Here is a 21,011-nt window from a genome sequence, read left to right on the forward strand (position 1 = left end):
GTCATAGATGATCATCTGAATGTATCTTTCACGAGTTTAGAAGATGATGAAGTCTCATTAATTGATAAACCAGACTCTTCATCCAGTCGAAATAATGACATTGAACTACGATCAGTTAAAGATCATCCAACTGATCAAATCATTGAAAACACTCTCATTGGTGTGCGTACTCGTAAGCAATTAGAAGATATGTGCAACTACATGTGCTTTACATCTCAGATAGAACTGGCTAACATAAAAGAAGCCCTTACTGAAGAAAACTGGATTGTAGCTATGCAAAAAGAGCTCAATCAGTTTGTTTATAATGATATATGGCATTTGATTCTTAGACCTAATGATAAACATATAATTGGTACCAAGTGGTTCTTTAAAATTAAGTCTGATGATTAGGTAACATTATAAGAAATAAGGCGAAACTAGTTGTACAAGGGTACACTCAGATAAAAGGCATTGATTATGACGAATCCTTTGCCCCAATAGCTCATCTTGAATCTATCAGACTATTCATATCCATTGCTTGTAACAAAAATTTTAAAATCTATCAAATGGATGTCAAGAGTACTTTCTTGAATGGTGATTTGCATGATGAGGTATATGTAGAACAGCCTAAAGTTTTTGAAGGCCCTAAACATTCTAATCATGTTTATCATCTGAAAAAGCACTCTATAGTTTAAAACAAGCTCCCATGGCATGGTACGAGAAGTTGACTAAGTTTCTACTAAGTCATAACTTTGTAATGGGAAGTGTTGATAAGACACTGTTCGTAAAAAAATACAATGATCACATTTTAATAATACATATATATATATATTGATGACATTATCTACGGATCTACTTGTGCTTAGATGTCTGTTGAGTTTGTAGAATTAATGAAGTTGAAGTTTAAAATGAGCATGGTAGGAGAATTAAACTATTTTCTAGGTCTGCAAGTGAAACAGCTTGCTAATGGGATATTTATCTCTCAAACCAAGTATGCTCTAAACTTGGTGAAAAAATTTAGATTTGAGAGCGGTAAGAACTTCGATACTCCTATGAGTATGACACTTAAACTCTCTAAGGATTCAACAAGTAAAAGTGTAAATCCTAAGTTGTATCACAGTATGATAGGTAGTTTATTATATTTAACTGCGAGCTGACCTGATATTGCTTTCAGCGTAGGTATTTGTACTAGATATCAATCTGACCCTAAAGAGTCACACCTGATTGTTGTTAAGCGCATTTTGGGATATGTCCCTAGTTCTGCTAATCTTAGTCTCTGGTATCCACATGATACTAGTGTGCAATTAGCTGGTTATATAGATACTGATTGGGCAGGTAACATTGATGATTGTAAATCGACCAGTGGTAGTTGTTTCTATGTCGGGAACTGTTTGGTTTCTTAGCTAAGTAAGAAACTTAGTTCCATATCACTCTCCACAGCTGAGGCTGAATATATTGTTGCTAGTAATGCATGCACTCAGTTTGTGTGGATGAAGAGAATGCTAAGCGATTATGAATTTGCGTAAGAATCTATGGTTTTATATTGTGACAATTCAAGCGCAATTAATATTTCTAAAAATTCAATTCAGCATTCACGAACCAGGCATATTGACATTAGATATCATTATATTCATGAATTGGTGGAACACAAGATAATTTTATTGGAATACATTCAGACTAAGAATCAACTTGCGGACATATTCACAAAACCACTCGACAAAAATAGGTTTGCAAAATTAAAATTTGATCTTGGTGTGTGCAATAAGAACTGATGATGTGTGCCTATTTGTATCATAATGTATATATTTATTATTTTAAAATTTTAAAAATGTAAATAATATGCAAATTTTCATATTTTTAATGATGCACGACCAATCGAGTACACACTCGACCAGTCGTGGCTTGACCGGTTGAGTATGTACTTGACTAGTCATGAATCTTGGGTTTAGCCTTTTATTTGGGAAAAAAATACATTTTTCTTCATTTGGTTCTTCTTCTTCAACAAGCCCTACCATGACCGGTCGAACCCATCTTCAATTCCTCCAAGGTTAGTGCATCATTTTCAATTTTCTTGTAGATTTGAGTTCTTTGCACTTCCATTTCCTTGTTTGTATTATTTATTTCAAGCTTTATAGTTGTTTTATGGGTTTTCTCGCTAAAAATCTGATTTACTAGAAACCCTTCTTACCTCTTTTGTAATCCTTATCTTCCTTGATTTCTTTGTTGCAATGGAGAGTAGAAATAAGAAGAAAGGATCCCGTGGTCCCTCTTCGTCTCGTTCCACTCTTATCACGGTGCGCCATCTTTGGTCACCTGAGAAAGATCCCGAGTATGTATGGGATATTCGCTTACGCAACGTGATAGTTGAACGGACAGTTAACCCTGATCATTTGGCACCATTTGGTATTATTCCACTCCTTCAATTTGTAGGATAGGATAACATTATACATTGGGGCAGACCAGCATGCCGCTCCATTGTGCAGGCTATGTTTGCTTGCATTAGTGACTATTCTTCTGAGAATCTAACATTTATAATTACGACCAAAGAAGGTCCAATTGAAGTGGGCTGTCACCTTATTTCTAGGTTGATGGATATACCAGTCAATGCTGACGGTGTTCTCATTTATACACTTGTTGCAAAACTATTTGAATCTAAGAAAAGAATGCTCACTAAAGTTTTATACAATATAAAAGCAGAACAGAGTTCTGGGAATGCGCTCGCTTCTAAGTTTATGTTACCCAGATATAGGGTTCTCCATCGGATTTTTATTTCAAATGTCTGCCCCAGATCTAGTAACAAAACCGAGCTTACTACATTCATGGCTCGTATTCTTCATTCGATTATTACTGGTGTTTTTGTTTGTCTTCCATCCCTTATATGTTACATCATTATTCAGTTCCTTCTCCACCCAGGTCATAGCGATATACCTTTTGCCTATCTTATGACTGCACTAGCCACACATGGTCTTGTGGCAATGCCTGTTGGTGAAGCTCCAATTAACCATCTACCATTCAACAATTCAAACATCACCCAAACCAATATGTGAGACATTGGTAAAAACTACAAATCCATCACTCCCAGAGGGAAGAGTGAGGACAGGTGTGGATGTTAGACGATCCTCCAGCTCTACGAATGCCTGCTCACATGCGTCACTCCAAATAAACTCTGCGCCCTTCCAAGTCAACCTGGTCAGTGGAGCTGTAATATGATAGAAGCCCTCGATGAAACGCCGGTAGTAGCCCGCCAAACTAAGAAAATTGCAGATCTTGGACGCGCTCGTGGGCTGGTCCTACTGACGCACTGCATTAACCTTTGAGGGGTTTACTGCGACACCCTCCCTCGTTACCACGTGATCGAGGAACTTCACCTTCTCCTGCCAAAACTCGCACTTCTCCAGCTTTGCATACAGCTGGTAGGCACGGAGGGTCTGCAATGCAATCTCCAGATGCTTCTCGTGCACCTCACGGGTCCTTGAATAGATCAAAATGTCATCGATGAAGACTACAACAAACTGATCGAGATATGGACAGAAGACCTTATTCATCAACTGTATGAAGACCTCGAGTGCATTGGTCAGTCCGAAGGACATGACCTGAAACTCAAAATGACCATAACGCGTCATGAAAGCCGTCTTCGGGATGTCCTCCTCTCGGACCCGAATCTGATCATAACCAGAACACAGGTCAATCTTCAAAAAGAACTGCGCACCCTACATCTGATCAAATAAATAATCAATCCTAGGAAGCGGATACTTGTTTTTGATCGTAACTTTGTTGAGCTCGCAATAATCCAGGCAGAACCTCAATGTGTCATCCTTCTTCTTCACGAAGAGTACCAACGCTCTCCACGGTGAACTTCTTGGATGGATAAAGCCTAACTCATGCAACTCGTCCAACTGCTTCTGCAGTTTCCTCAACTCCAACGGTGCCATACGATATGGGGCCTTCGAAATAGGCGCGGTACCGGGCACGAGATCAATTTGAAACTCAGTGTGTCGGCAAGGCAGTAATCTCGAAATCTCCTAGATCACATTGGGAAAATCGTAAACCACAAGCAACTGGTTGATGTTCACCGCTATGGGCTCCTCTATGACACACGACATTATACAAGACAACGACTCTCCTCTATGACACACGATACAGGGCCTTCGAAATAGGCGTAGTACCGGGCACGAGATCAAACTAAAACTCAGTGTGTCGGCGAGGTGGTAATCTCAAAATCTCCTAGATCACATCAGGAAAATCATAAACCACAAGCAACTGGTTGATGTTCACCGCTATGGGCTCCTCTATGACATACGACATTTTACAAGACAACGACTCTCCTCTGGGCTCGGCAATGAACTAGAACTACGGCAGGCCGGGTATATAGAACGTGACTATCCTCATGGAGCAGTCCAATATGGCATGGTACTCGACAAGCCAATTCATTCCAAGGATGACATCGAACTCGGACATCAGCAATGCAAATAGATCGACAGGCAAAAAATATCCCCTACCAGAACAGGGTAAGATGAGCAAAATCGGCCCAACACTGCAGTCTTTTCCAAGGGAGTCGATACTAATAAATCCCTCACGAGCAGACTCCAACGGTAAACCAGTCGATTGGCAGAAACTCTCAGTCACAAAGGAATGCGATGCACCAGAATCAAACAACACATGTGCAATGCATACGGAGACTAAAAGAATACCCTCGAAGACCCCTCCGGATGACTGCGAGTCCTACTAAGCCACATAGAACCTAGCCTGAGCCAGCTCGGGAGGTGCATGTCCCCTCTGAGCGTGCTGCTTCTGCTGCTGTCGCTAAGGCAGTCAAAACTGTTGCCTCTGCTGCTGCGGCCTCGGAGGCTAGTGCTGATGTTGCTGCTGAGGGGGCCTCGGTGGTAGGGCTACTGTCGCTGCTGCTGTGGGGGTCTCTACTGCTGCTACAGTGGAGGTTGCTGTGAACCTCTCGGTTGCTGCTACTTCTGGGGGTGGGGACACTCCTAGATATGGTGCCCCGTCGCACCACACCCAAAATAGGTGCCGGTGAACTACCTCGGAGGTGGTGCTGACACTCGAAAGGTTGGGCGACCTGTGCACCTCAGTTGTGGTCGAAGCTGCTGGGAGTCACCGGAGGGAGCCTGCCTCTTTCGGTCTTTACTTTGACCGCGATCACTCTGAGTACCGGCCCACTCAGCCTTAAAAATCTGGGCCTTCCATACCACCTCCTCAAAAGTCGGGAGCTCATGCCAATAACATGACTTAAAAGACCGTAACGTAAACCATCCTCAAAGTGCCACGCTCTCCACTATTCATCATTTATTAAGTACGGTGCAAATCTGGACAGTGCTATAAAATGAACTGCATATTGAGCCACCGTCATATCACCTTGCACCAGGGCCTCGAACTCTAACACTTGCTGTCGTCGGATGTGATCAGGAAAATACTGTTGGTCAAACCGATCTACAAAATCCTCCAAGGTCCCCTCAAAATTGGCTCCTACTGCTCTGGTGACTGTTGCCCACCAGTGCTCAGCTTCTCCTTGGAGAAGAAATACAGCTGACCGGACCCGCCACTGGGTCGTACATCCCATCGTATCAAAAAACTTCTCTACATCAGAGCACCACCTCTCGGCTGCTGTCGGGTCTGGCTCTCCCTGAAAACACGAGGGATCAAGATGTCAGAACTCTTGAAGAAGGGCGCTCGCGTGCTTCTGCTCTGCATGGGCTGGTGAAACAATGTGGTGCTTGCCCTGCCCCTAAAGGGCGGCCGTCACAGCCTGCAACATCTGCTGTAACAGGGAGGCACTCACGGGTTCGGTCGAACCCACACCGGTTTCAGGTAGAGGAACGACATCCTCAGGCTGGGGGGTAGGAATCTCTGGTGGTGGAGTGGGGATTATAGGTGGTAGGGCAGGAGTAGTAGGTGATTGATGCCCACCAGTCGCTCAGGTCACTCTCCTGGGTGGCATGTCCTACACGGAAGAACAAAAGCGCCTATCAATCTTGAAAACTTTCGAAGGCACGAACGTTAAGAGTCTGTAACAGAAGATCACTAAGTTATCTGAACTCGGGACTTAATCATTCTAAACTCATAGCAGACATGTGATGTTGTTCTCAGTTATTCCTAAGTTATGCTCTGATACCAACTTCTGTCACGCCCCAAACTCGAAAATCGAGCTCATAAAATTCCCGATCGTCGAATTCGGCGTCGATAGCCTCCATAGTACCCCATTCTCGACTCCTGGCACTTATTTACTAGGTTTCGATCCTCAGATCCTACAAGGAGGATTTCCAACATCAGTTTAATTCGCGATAAGCATAACCAAAGGCATAACCTACAAACAATAACAAAAAACTCCATCACATTTCCACTATAATCAAAATTTATAAGTACAACGCGCATAATGGGAAATACAATGATGATAGACAAAAGCTCCAAGATGATCTTCTATGCGCTCCTGCCTCGGCACTGCTGCGGTCCAACATCACCTGCATGCAACAGTCGTGCATAAGCTTACGGAAAGCTTAGAGGGTAGTGAAAGTGTGTGCACAATGTAATAATACAATTATGCAATATCAGATTAATGCGGAATATGCTGATGAATCCATGAATACTATTGGTCGTATCAAGGCTACATGATGCAAGGCATGAATGATGTCGGCCATACCAAGGCCATGCGATGTGAGATGCAACTCAAGCATACCAATCCTCATCTGAGTCTACATATCAATACAGGTCAACTTTAGAATATCACCGGGGTCTAATACACTCCCAACCGGATTGCCATACCATCGAGCGCAATAAGGTGAGTAGAAGAGACCTCACTATCCACCTGCCAATATTTGGCTCAGCTCGTCGATAGTGGACCGATTACTCGAACTGGTCAAACTCAGCCTAGCTTTACCCCCTCCTCTAGGGCGGGTAAGGCCACACCCCCTTCCAACCGACTACGACACAGTGGAAAGCACGACCTTCTGGTAATTGGCACTCGACGCTCATGCATCTACTCATTCTAGACGTTGGACCAACCTCCTGGTACCAAAAGGGTTTAGAGAATTTTACCCAGGGACATTTATAACACCCCATGTAGAATAATATTTCCAGTGTGTAATCCTGCCAACCACGAGACGCCTGTGGAGGCTACGACCCCGATGTCGCTAGGGCATACAGTAGTCATGTCACATAATACGAGATGCATGAATCACACTATCTAGTCATGCAACAATCCTGTGCGTGTCGCGCGCTCATGTGGGTAACTCCCCTCATCAGGGAGTCCCATAATGGTCTGCCCAATGGCATGTGCTATGATTTATCACTCCTCACATCAAGCATACATATGATGCGTATATGCATGGGTCATGGAGCTATACTAAGTATATTATATGATGATGATGATGATGATGATGTACTCCCCTTTATATCAAGGTTGGGCCTAAGTGGCCTACCCACAATCCTAGGGATCCAGAAAGGGTTCCTTCACCATACATTGCATGACCCACTAGATGCCCTAAGGGGCCCAAATGAGTCCTAAATAGACTCTAAAATCAAAGAAGTAATCCCACTAACAACCAATGGGGGCCAAACATCTTGGGATAGCCCAATGAGAATAGATGGATCATGCAAATGGGGCCCAATCATTAGGGTCAACTCACATAAAGAATGATGTGATTGGGCCTAACAAGGCCTAAGGGAAGGTCACAATGAAGACATCTAACCATCATTGCCCATCAATGTGGACATCTAACCAACATTGCTCCCAAGGAGTGACCTACATAAGGGATTCATACACAACGTAACGGCCACACATACATCATATTGGGCCTTACTCATGGGCCTCACATACATTGCATCATGCTTCATATAAGGGCCTCGAATGTATCACAATGGGCCACGCCCACAGACCTCGAATACATCATAATGGGCCTCGCCCATGGGCCTTGAATACATCAATTGGGCCTCGCCTATGGGCCTTAGATACATCTCAATGGGTCGAGCCCATGGGCCTCAGATACATCACAATGGGCCTCATCCCATGGGCCTCCAACTTATCACAATAGGCCTAATCATCGTAAATGCATCACCATGGGCCTCATACGTGGGCCTCATATGCTACAAGTGGGCCGCACTGCTTGGGCCTCTAATGCATCAAATGGGCCACGTATATGGGCCTAGAATACATCAAATAGGCCATGCGACATGGGCTGAACAATACAAACAGGTGGGCCCCGCACATAGGCTAAAAATACATCATGATGGGCCTCATGGATGGGCCACATCAATGGGCCTCAAGTGGGCTTGGACCACACCAAAAATCATTTCAATAGTTGTAGGTGTAACATGTGTATCACTGTACACTATCAGTCCACGGGGCTCATGGCCCACTAATAATGATCAACACGGTCCAAACATTGCCCAGGTAAATCGGCACCATCCAAACATTTTCCATGTAAATCAGCACCATCCAAACATTGTCCATATAAACCAGCACCATCCAAACCTTGTCCATGTAAATCAGAACTATCCAAACCTTCTCCATGTAAACCAACACCATCCAAACATTATCCAGCACCGTCCAGCACTGTCTGGACGGCGTGGAGGAAATAAATACATCACGTGGGCCGTTATGGTGGATGTGGGACCCACATAACTTGCTGACATTAGTGGGGCAGATGGGTCCCGCCATCAAAACGGATGGACGGCAGGATGAAACACACGCCAGGAGGGCTGTGCATGGCACTGTCTAGATGGACGGTGGAGATGAAACACATGCGTTCTAGTGAGGTCCACGAGGTGTGGCCCACACATGCTATACATATATGTATATATTTATATATTATTATATATTATTATATTATATAATATATATATATATTATATTATATTATATATTATAATACATATATGAAGGACTGAAATATCCAACGTCCAGATGGACGACTGGACACAACACATACATCATGTAGCCCACCGTCCCAGCCCTGCTGGACGGACGACTGAAAAAAAATCACATACATCTGGTGGGCCCCACCCTCACACGTATCACACGTGTGGGGTGGGTCCCGTGCAAATGAATGGATGGTTAGATAAAACACATATCTCATGGTGGGACCTACGACTTGGGCGGTGATAAAACACATATCTCATAGATCTCCTCTTTTTTCTTCCACCAATGCGATTTAGAGCTCCAAGGGATGGATTTTAATGGTTGAGATGGACTTTGGATGGTGGGATTGGGTGGTAAGAAGGTGGGCCACACCAAGCTCTCTTGGAGGTTTGAAAGAGCTTGGATGTGGGATTTTTTTATTTTTATTTTTTATTTTTTATTTTGGGTTGCTTGGAAGAGAATGGAGAAATAAGAGAGAGGAGATGGGATGGAGTGATGAATGGGAGAGAGAGATGGGTTGTGTAAGAGATTTGTTGACTTTTGGGGTTACTTGTGTAAGAGAGGTATGGGTTATGATGGGTTGAGTGATAGGTTGAGTGATGGGTTGACTGATGTGTGTACTTAACATGTACTTGACCATTGATGGGATTGATGGGATATATTGGGTAGAGATTCTCTTGAAATTACAGATGTGTGGCGTTTTCCTCGAACTGAACGCGGGCCCACATCTCTTGGCCTGGGTATTGGCTTGGTGTGTGAGATGCGGTGTTAGAACCGTGGTGACGACGCGGTCGCTAGGGTACAAGTCTCGGGTTGAGTCGACTCAGGTTGACAGGGTGCGACTTAGGGTCGCGCGCAAATACCGATTATAGGTTGCGGGTCGCCAGAATTCGACAGGGAGGATCGTGAAAATCTTCAGAATAGTACGGACTAAGATACAGGTCTTACATAAGGGTTGTGTGAAATTTAAATAAAGTGCGTAGGGATTTCACACATAGACGTAGGGTACATCTTTAAGAAAATTGAACCACTCGTAATATTAATAATGTACATCATTAAATCTTGAAGTAGGACTTTATTTTTTTTTTTCTTTAAGGGGGGTTGATGGTAATGACCCTTGCCCTAGTAGTAAGTCATGAACACTTGCTTACACAAATAAACTTGGTATGGAGAACTAACAGGTGCATACAAACACTGTAAGATAGATTTTTGTCCATATTCATAGGGGAAGTGTTGAATTTTGGGGGCGAAATTCTCTTTAAGGGCGGTAGTTTGTAATGCCCCGTACTTTCCAGTACTCGAGCGTTACCATTAAAACCTAGTTAGTGAATGGAAGTAGCCTGAACCATCCCTCAAGTTGTTCATTAACACTTGGACAAGTTTAGAGGCTAGTCGGGACGTCCACTAACAACTTCGATTCTCGAATCACCAACTTTGGATCTACAACATTCCACGGATTAACCCAACCATTGAATTACAACCCCAACCCTGCTATTGTAGAATTCAATTACTCAAGGCACACCAAGAGGTTCCAAGTAGTCCTAAAGCCTCCAATCACTAATTACATACAATCCGACTAGAGGATCGCAATACCAACCATGGGACCACGGGACATGACAAGCATTCATCAAGCACAAATAAATATACATCAGTAGCTAATGACTTGATCTTTCAGTGCAAGGTAAAATAAATATGTAAATAAAACAATTATCATAATAAGAATATTAATGATAGCCTTGCTAAACGATATTTTAATAATAAGGAAAATATGGTAAATGCCACTTAGACATTCCTAGACATTACTATGATCAGTAATGGAGTCCTAGTACTGAAGTAAGACTCTTTTAGACCTTTGAAAGTAATCCCTATCCACATATTAACTATCCATTTAATTTATTCTCAAAATGGCCCATCACGACTTCAGAGTCACCTACTCTAGGGCTTCAATCACTCGTATAGACCAATCACTAGTTTAGATTAGGAGCCTGTTTAGTCACGAGCTCAACCATCAAATCATTCGTCCTAGTTTTGGGAGTTCGAACAATAAAATCCACAATGTGTCATCGATCACTCCAACACTTAATTTTCCTAATCCAACTAGCGGGTTATAAAATGAACATATATTATCTTATATTGAAACCCAGACTGCTAGATCCTCCAAGTCACGTCACTTAATGTTGAAATCCACTAGACATTAGATAATCCAACCATTTTGATTGTAGTAAAGACCATTAGATTCCTTCTAAGACCAACTAAGAACCACTAGAAACCCTGAGGGTCAGATCTGAAGATGATCTGACCGTCGAATTGATGGGAATCCACCAATATGACCCAAATCAAGTTGTGGGCCCCACCTAAGCTCTAGATCTACCTAATCTTCGACTTAGGGCCCTGCTTGGGAACTTCCAAATGGAATGGATGGTGTTAATTAGCCCAACCACCCTTGTGGGACCCATTCTAGGGCGATGTGTGTGCGTAGCGAATGTGCACTCGAGGTGCACCAGACCTATCAACACGGTCAGACCGTGTTGACAGAAAAATTTCCAAAAAAGAGAGCATTCTCTCTCTTTTCTGCTCCCGCCTTCAGCATCATTTGAAAAGGACCATTGCTAGGATGATTGTGGCCCACCATGATCATCCTCTTGGATAATCCGAACCATCCATCATGTTTGGGGCATGGCCTCGACCAAAATCCAACAGTTTGGCATATTGAAACCCACAGACATACACGTAGTTTTAGCCTCTCCGGAACCAACCCATTGTGATCGAGGTGGGCCACCTTGAGACTATCTGAACTGTCCATCTAGTGCAGACACCTCTTCTGACCAAACTCTAGGCATTTTTACATGTAGTTGCATGCATGTATGGACACAAAGATGGGCGCAAGCTGATTTGTGTGCATGTGGCTATTTTTAAAAAAACTGGAAACCTACTGCTGCCAGGTTGGCAATCTGGTGAATCCCATCTTTCCATTCAATGCAATTTAGGGCTCCCTCAATATCGAAGAGAACTCAGTGGTCGGTTTGGCTCTGACAGCTTCGTACGGGAGTTGTTGCAAAGCAAGGCAAATCCCAACCATTTATTTATAATCCTATATTTTAGGATAGTTAGAGAGACCCCATATAAAAGCTACAAATCAAGCGCATTAGGGTTCCTCACCATTCCTTGCTGTCGGAAGGAGAAAAATAGTCATTTCCTTCTGCCAGCAAACCCACCACCCAAACTCTCCTAAAGCTTTGAAAGAGCTTATTGCCAATGTCTTCTTCCTTGTTCGAACCACACCAGGTCACCATGAGTTGTGGCGGGTTTTGGTCAAATTGGAGCTATCACTGGCCTTCAAAAAGAGCTGAGAGATAGAGAGGACGAAAGACTGAGAGAGAAGAGCGGGTGAGTGCGCTGCTGCACTCCCATTAGAGGCTCGAGTCGGGCCGAGCTGCATCTGGGTCTAGGTGTTGTTGGGCCTGTTTAAATAAGAAAAGAGAGGAAATAGAGAAGGAGGAAGAAAAAGGAAGAAAGAGAGAAGAGAGAAGAAACGACAGTCTATTGCCGCACTACTTGCTGCATCAGGCGACTCGGGTGAACTTCGGACCAAGTTAGGTCTGATCTAGGCCAACAATGGGTCCGGATTGGGCCCGGTTTGAGTGCTGCTGGGGTTCTAGCAGAGAATGAGAGGAAGAAATGAGTGTAGAGAGGTTGTAGTGTTGCACCAGCTAGGATCGGGCCGAGTCGCGGTTGTAACTCAGGTCGAAAGACCGACCAAATGCCGCTGAGTTGGGTCCCGACTAGACCAGGGACCCTGCTGGTGTGCTGGTCTAGGTCGTTAGAAGTGAAAGAAAGAGAAAGGGAGCAGGGAAGGAGAGAAGGGAGGAGACAGTAGAGGGGCAAGGGTGTGGGTAGCTACCAAGTCAGAATGAGTCGACTTGGCCCACACTCTGCCTAGGTTTAGAATAGGAGCAGTCTTGCCACATTTCGACTAGATTCGGGTCCATTCCAGTCGAGCAAGGTTTCGCTATAATAGGAAATCTCAAGTCAGTAAAGCACAACCGAGTTGAGTCAACTCAGTGTTCAAGATGAGACGGGCCGATTTGACTCAGCGAACCAACCAAGTCAATGTAGGTGAGTCAGCACTTTCTTCCTAGACCAAACTCATATTAATGTATTGTTATCATTGTTACTACTATTTTTATTAGGGTTATAAATATTAGATATAATTAGCCAATATTGGATTATTTATGCTCAAACTAGTTATTATAAACAAGATTGTAATTATTAAGTAGTGTTATTTTATTAATTGCTCTTAATATTAGCATTAATAGTATATCATAATATTTATTATCATAATGATTATTGGGGTCATGTTAGTCAATAATCATTATATATCGCTAGTATCAATGACAATTTTTTTGATTATTAATAATATTAGTAATGTGATTAATCGTACATCAATCAGAAATTCAATCCAAAAATTTGAACCTATTATAAACTCTAGGATGAAATCTTAGACATAAGTAGTCTAAACTCTAGGTCAATACCCTAAACATAGATAGTGTGTTAAGTTTGGATCTAATTGTAGAATTTCATAATTCATGGTAGATCGTAGTATCTATTATCATGACTAGATTCATTATGGATAGTTATGACTATTATCATTAAAAAACATTATCGTTTTCCTTATGGGATTAGTATAATTCTTGTTAATATGATTATTAGTATTAGTCCTTATTATATTATTGTTAGTAAAAATTTTATTATTATAACTTACATTATTTAAGAGATTATTAGTCATTATAAGAATAATAGATAATGTCGGTATATTTAAATATGAACTTGTGAACCATCATTATTAATATGTTTACTAATATAAACTATAACACTAATGCTAATAGTTACCTTGTAATTATTAAGATTAAATTGTAACTAATACACTAACTAGAGTTCAAATCATAAAATCTAAGTTTAGGACTAAACTTAAGGATAAAACCCTAATTATACATTAAACCCTAAGCATAATCAATTCAAACCCTAGGTTAAGACCTTAACCCCAAATAGTGTGTAAAGTTGGATCTAATCATACAACTTTGTGATTTATGGTAGGATTTGATTCTAAGGGAACACACCCAGCGATGACGTAGGCGGTTCAAAACATTAGGTGATGATTTCTTCCCCTTAAGCTTTCCATCTCTAAATTAGATCAAGGATAACTTTTAAATTGATCATGAATGATGCCTTAGAACTTGATTAACTATATGATTAGCTTACTTGGGATACCTCATTTCAACACTTGAGGTCTTTGTATCGATCCCTAACGGGGGTGGCAACATGGAGTGTGTGTACTGACAGGGGTGTGTACTAACAAGCTAACCCAAAAAAAAACTTGGATATATGTTTGAGAATTGATTATGAATATCAAATGCATATGTTACACCTTGATTCATTTTATAGTTCTTGAATTGTATTTACATTTGTACTTGAGCTGTACTTTATTAGAATGGTATCCTAGTTCGATACTTGATCTCGATGCCATTTGGATATGTTGTTGTACTGTTTGCAAGACACATATGAATCGAAATCTCTCTAGATATATATATATATATATATAGAGAGAGAGAGAGAAACCTCTATCTATGAAAAAGAGTCCGTACTTAGGGTGTAACGAGACTGGTTGTGCTACGAATAGACCCTTAACATGGAGGTTATATTAGTGGCAATTTAATTTAGGGGACTTACCATCTATAGGATGATTTCACCTACATGACTATGGGATGAACCATTTAATGTTTTATCGTCATTGCTTATTCGTATTTAAATCATACACACCGACCCATTTTGATCGTTGTATTTAGTATCTTCAATATTTCATTCCCACTCAGCATACGATGGTAGTTTTCCATATATTGAGAATTGATTGGCTACATGTTGATGGGTTCTATGAACACCATAAGGTGGTAGCCTCATGAGCCAGGGATGGTGGTATGAGACCTATGCTTGAGCTGTCAGCCTACGCTAGGTGACGAATCCCCCGTAGTGACCTTGAACTTTATTAAACTGACTGATTGTAATTGGACTAATAACGGCTTAGCTAATCATGCATACATGGCATATTGACGATGACGTGGATATTTCTAGATGCTGTAGCACGTGCCTCCGAGTTATTGGGGTATTATTTCGCTAGCTGCCAGACCACTAACTATTGATTTATGTATGTGATGTACGATGAGTAGTCATTATGCGGTACGTGATGTACGCACATGACGTGCTTCGCTAATGGTCAGCCTTTGTATAAGTGACAAGCCCAACTGCCTACTAAATGAGCATCTGCAGGTCAATGATGCATTATGCATCCATGCATATAATAAGACTGCATTTTTGTTATGTTTTATTTGCCTTATTGCTTTCATGCTATACTTGTTTAAGGCGGCAAAGTGTAATCTTAAGGGAAATTCACACTGAGTTGGCCACTCATCTATCAAATATATAACCGTACAGGTAGCACATGTGGTTTAGTTGATATTTAGGTTCAGACTGATGAGGAGTTGGGTATAATTGTCAAGAATATGGTTGTACCTATTGAAGAAGCTGTGTGATCTTGTGACTTTCGTTTATATACTTTTTAATATTGCTCATGTATTAAATTATGTAATTCTTGCAGTTGTTAATATAGAGACATTAGTTTGTATAAGTCATTATGGGCAGCCTCTTGTATATTCTAAATGTAAATGTAAATTTTTCTTTATCTTGATTTATCCATTCTACGCTAAACTTCTAACTCTGAAATATATATATATATATGGATGGATGGAATTTAACTCTCTATAAGTTAACACTCGAGTTTTTTGAAAACAAGTCATATACTCAGGTCCTGAAAACACGGGGCATTACATATTCACCCCCCTCTAAGACTCCTGGACTATTTCATACTTTTACTACAGCGGTCTAAACCGTAATTTTAGTTGCCTGTTGAGGAAGTGTTGGCATATGTGAACGTGGTGTTGGAGTCACTTATGAGGGAGTGCTAGATTGTGAGAGCGTGCATCATCTCATGAAAATATGCACGTGCATTAATAAGAGCATTTAGGAACTAGGTGTTTAAGTTACTTTATCATTACTTGTGCTTGTGGAATTAATAACATGCATAACTTAGAGTTAATGGAGCCACTAAGTTGATCTCTCACACCCACTTTAGAACAGTGTTTTAAAACACCAACTAGACGATATTATTGATGCAAGTACTATCAAGTTCTCAGACGGGTAAGTTTAGAGTGGCTTGCACTGCCGTCGTTGCATTTCAAATGATTGAACCAAACTGAAAATTTTACACTTTAATCATTTTGGGTATGTTTATTATGGCTTGTATAATCCCCATTTTGGGCAATCAACACCATTAAAATTGTATTTTACTCTTAGCCCTATATTCATTGATTGTTGTTATCTCTACCTTGCTTTGGATATGCTAATTTAAATTACGCTACTCTGATTGCTCATGTGTGGAATTGATGTGAATCTGAATGAGGCCACACGTGCATTTTCATTTAGTTAACACCTGGGAACTCGGGACTGGAGTCTATATACTCGGGTGCCAATTTTCAGGGTGTTACACGCTACAGGGGTATATGTTTCATCAAAATCAATGCCCTCTATTTGTGAATATCCTTGCGCTACAAGTCATACCTTATTTCTTACCACATTCCCATATTCATCATATTTGTTCTTAAAGATCCATTTAGTTCTGATGATATTTGTGTTTTATGGTCTGGGAATGAGCTGCCACAGCTCATTTCTTTCAAATTGTTGTAGTTCATCTTGCATAGCTGAAAGAAGATAATTGAGCACCGTATGATTTGTGTAGATGATGATCTTAGATCTGATCAACTAGGACCTAAATTTGTCCAAAGTGAATACTACGGCTAAGAGTTCCTTCTCCATAGTTGAGTAATTCACTTGGGCAGGATTTAGAGTTTTACTTGTGTAATGATTAACGTAGGGCTTCTTTTCTTTTCTCTGGCTTAAAACTGCCCCAAGATCATAGTTAGACGCGTCGCACATAAGTTTAAAAGGAAGGCTCCAGTTGGGAGACTACATGATAGGGGCAGTGGTTAACATGCCCTTGAGCTTAGTAAAAGCTTCCTGACATTGCTCAGTCTACTCATATGGTGCATTCTTTTGAAGTAGATTACATAGAGGACGAGAGAGGTGACTAAAGTCTTTTATGAATCTTCTATAAAACTCGGCGTATCTTAGGAAGGATCGCAAGTCTCGTATGTTCTTGGGTGGAGGTAGGTTAGAGATAAGATCAATTTTAGCCTTATCTACCTCAATTCCCTTAGATGAGATGATGTGTCCAAGGACAATTTCCCTACGAACTATGAAGTGACACTTTTCCCGTATCAAGTTCTTTTCCTCACATCGCTTCAGCGCATTTTTAAAATTTTTCAAACATTCGTTGAAGGATGGACCATAGATCGAGAAGTCATTCATAAAGACCTCTAAATATTGCCCCACCATGGATCACTACTAGTTGGAGAATGTGCATTGACTATAGGAAGTTGAATACCGTCACGAGGAATGACTACTTTCCTTTGCCCTTTATCAATCAAATTTAGGAAAGGCTAGCTGGTCACTCTTATTATTCGGGCTACAATCAGATCGAGATAGCCCTTGAAGATCAGGAAAAGACCACATTTACATGTCCTTACAACACCTTTGCTTACCGAAGGATGCCATTTGGGTTATGTAATGCCCTTGCCAATTTTCAGCGATGCATGTTTAGAGGTCTGCAATCGACCATCCAAGGGCTCCTTTATGTTCAATGAAAGTAGAAATAAGCATACTCTCTTGTTCTTACTCATGGTGGGAAGAAATCGCCACCAGGTATGCCTCATCTTGACCCAAATAGACATATTTCAACTCAGAGGGCAAATGTTTTATGTCAAGCTTCAGTGATTTGAGGTTAGACGGTAGAATCATTACATCAGTTTGGGGTAATTCTTCAAATTGTGGCCTCCACCGATTAACTTCAAATACCGACACAGTATCCAGTTTGGTCCCAATCTCCCTAATCATGTCATTATCAAAATCATGGGAGTGGGCCAGGCATGTCTTTAGAGGGTCAGAGGACAAGGTTATTAGAGTTCTATCCTCCATGAAAGAATCAATCAAGTTAACATCGTGGGCATCATCATCATCCTCTACTTGTTTGCCTGTATTGAAAAAGATATTCAGCTCTAATGTCATATTTCCAAAAGACAAGCTCATGACTCCATTCCTGCAATTAATAATTGCATTTGATGTGGCAAGGAATGGACGACCAAGAATGACGGGAATTTAAGTGCTCATATCCATGATGGGTTGAGTATCCAGGACGATAAAATCTACCGGGTAGTAGAATTTGTCAACCTGGACCAACACATCCTCAATTACCCCTCTCGATACACGAACTGAGCGATCAGCAAGTTGTAATGTGGTTCGGGCGGGTTTCAATTCACCCAAACCTAGCTATTCATAGACCAAGTAAGGAATCAGATTTACGCCCACTCCTAAGTTAAAAAGTGTGTGCTCAATGAGGTAATTCTCAATTACACAAGCAATGGTTGGGCTACTGGGATCTTTGTATTTCAGTGGCACATCTTACTTTAGGATGGAACTCACTTTTTCAGTTAAAAAGATTTTCTTTTAAATATTTTGTTGTCTTTTGGTTGTACACAAGTCTTTCAAAAATTTGGCATATGAAGGTATTTGTTTAGCCGCATTCAGTAAAGGAATATTGACCTTCACTTGTTTCAGCACCTCTAGAATGTCCTGAGAGTTAGAGAGAGGTTTTGGTGCAACTAAGCATTGGGAAAATGGAGCAATTGGTTTGCCTTAAGGTTTTGGTTTTAACTCTTGTGGGGCATGGCTAGATCTATCATTGTTGTCCTCTTCCAGATCCTTAGACTCTTCAGCCCTAACCGGAATGGTTTTGTCAATAGTCTTCCCACTCCTAAGAGTGGTGATACATTTAGCTTGCTCCATCTAATTTGAAGAGCTCGGGTCATTAACTTCATATTGCGGTTTTGGATTGGGAAGAGGTTGAGCTGGAAGGCTCCCTTTATTTCCAATCGCACTTTTAGTCTCAAGTCCTTGTATGACCTTTGTGAGGTCTTAAAAGACTTATAGCATACCCTGATTAAAAACTTCTTGGTTTTGAAGATGCTTTAAAACTGGATCCTCCTGAGGTTTCCCTTGATGTGGAATTTGGTTAGGGAATCCTTGAGGTATAGCAGTTTGTTCGTTTCTTCAACTGAAGTTTGGATGATTTCTCTAACTAGGATTGTACATATTAGATGTGGGCCTATGGAAAGGTCTTTGGTAATTATTCACAGAATTGGATTGCTCATTCAGTACCTCTTGAAAGGCAGGTATTTTTGGACAATTTTCAGTTGTGTGAATGTTGCAATCACAAATATTGCAAACAGTTTCCTTAGCATTATCCTTCTTTAATCCATGGCCTCAAGTTTTCTGGTGAGATTAGCCACTTTAGCATTGATATCATCATCCTCTCTTAGGAGATACATTTTGTCCCTCTCCTTGGATTAAGTCGGCCTAGACATGGTGCTTGATTTTGGGGAGGTGTCCCATGATTGTGTGTTTTTAGCAAGCTTATCAAAGTAGTCCCACACATCATCAAAATTTTTATTCATGAATTCTCCATTACACATTGTCTCGACCAATTAGCGCATGAGAGATGTCAGTCCATCATAGAAAAAGTTTGTGATGCATCACGTTTCAAAACCATGTTGTGGGCATAAACTGACAAGATCCTTAAACCGTTCTCAACATTGGAAGAATGTTTCATCTTCCTTTTGGGCGAAGTTCATGATTGACTTTCTAAGGGTGTTCGTCTTATGGTATGAAAATTTTTTCTTTATGAACTCCCTTGTCATGTCATTCAATCTACCAATAGATCAAGGACGTAGTGAATGTAACCATGTCTTAGCTTTCTCTTTCAAAGAAAAAGGAAAGAGTTTCAGCTTAACAGTGTTATCGGACATGTTTGGAAAGTATAGAGTGGCTATAATCTCGTCAAACTCTTTCAAGTGTAGATACGGATTTTCATATTCAAGCCCATGAAATTTTGAAAGGAGTTGGAGCATCCCTGGCTTGATATCCATGTGTCTCGTATTTTCTGGAAAAAAACATGCATGATGGTGTAATCACCCCCGCCGATTGTAGGTAATCTCGTAAAGTATGAGGCGGGGGTGCTTGATGCACCTCATTCTCATCCTGGACTTCCTCAACCCTAGGTTAAGGTTGGCTTCCTGGTTGATTGACCGGTTAATTGGCAGCCATAACCTCAATTGACTCTAAGGATCTCGAGTGGTGTCTAACCCTGTGATGGATAGATAACCCCTCAACCAATCCTCTTTCACTCAAAAGACGTCGAGTGTTGTCACGAACCCACTTCGACATGAAATACTTTCAGCCCACAATTTCAGATTCTAACCTAAACCTAAAAGAAAGAAGGAAATAGAAATATAGAATTAGAAAGAAGTTACCAAATTGGAGGTTCCTAATTTAAGATCCTGCAAAACAAAACAAAAAACAGAAATCCTAAAATTAGAGGTTTTTAAAAATAGAAAACAAACCTTAATATAGAAATAGAAAGAAAGAAAAATTAGAAAGAGATTACCAAAACAAAAAAGCTAAGTTAGTTTCTAAAATAATTCAGAAAAATCCTAATCCTAAAAAAATATATATATATTTTTAAAAGAAAAATCCTAATCTTAACCTAATTCCAAAACTAATCAATCTCAGAAAAATGCAACCGTTAGTCCTCGACAACAGCGCCAAAAACTTATTCACAACCCCAAGTGTAGGGTCGCGATGTAGTAATAATCTTAGTGAGACCGAGGTCGAATCCACAGGGACTAATCTCGTGAATATTCTGAAAGCAACTAAAAGTAGAACTAGAAAAAGATGTAAAACTAATTCTGAAGTGATTGAGAGAGTAATTGTGATTAAAGTGATTAAAACTAAGGAATTTAAAGGTAGGAACTAGGGTTTCCAAGGATCCACTTGTAAAGATCAGGGAAATCTATTACTTGATTCAAGGACACAACTGAAATCAGAGTCCTATCTTATCCAATTGGAAGATATACTAATTAAAATCAATCTGAACTTTCTTTGA

General features: G+C 40.9%; 1 non-coding gene across 1 annotated transcript; it reads left to right on the forward strand.

Annotated features, from left to right (window-relative positions):
* Nucleotides 1–19,612: 19,612 nt before the first annotated feature.
* LOC131250349 (small nucleolar RNA R71) lies at nt 19,613–19,719 on the forward strand. Its single transcript, XR_009173270.1, has one exon. It is a non-coding gene; the product is annotated as a small nucleolar RNA R71 (small nucleolar RNA).
* Nucleotides 19,720–21,011: the final 1,292 nt, after the last annotated feature.

This window comes from Magnolia sinica, chromosome 6 (assembly GCF_029962835.1).
Source record: "Magnolia sinica isolate HGM2019 chromosome 6, MsV1, whole genome shotgun sequence".
Classification (NCBI taxonomy): Eukaryota; Viridiplantae; Streptophyta; class Magnoliopsida; order Magnoliales; family Magnoliaceae; genus Magnolia; species Magnolia sinica.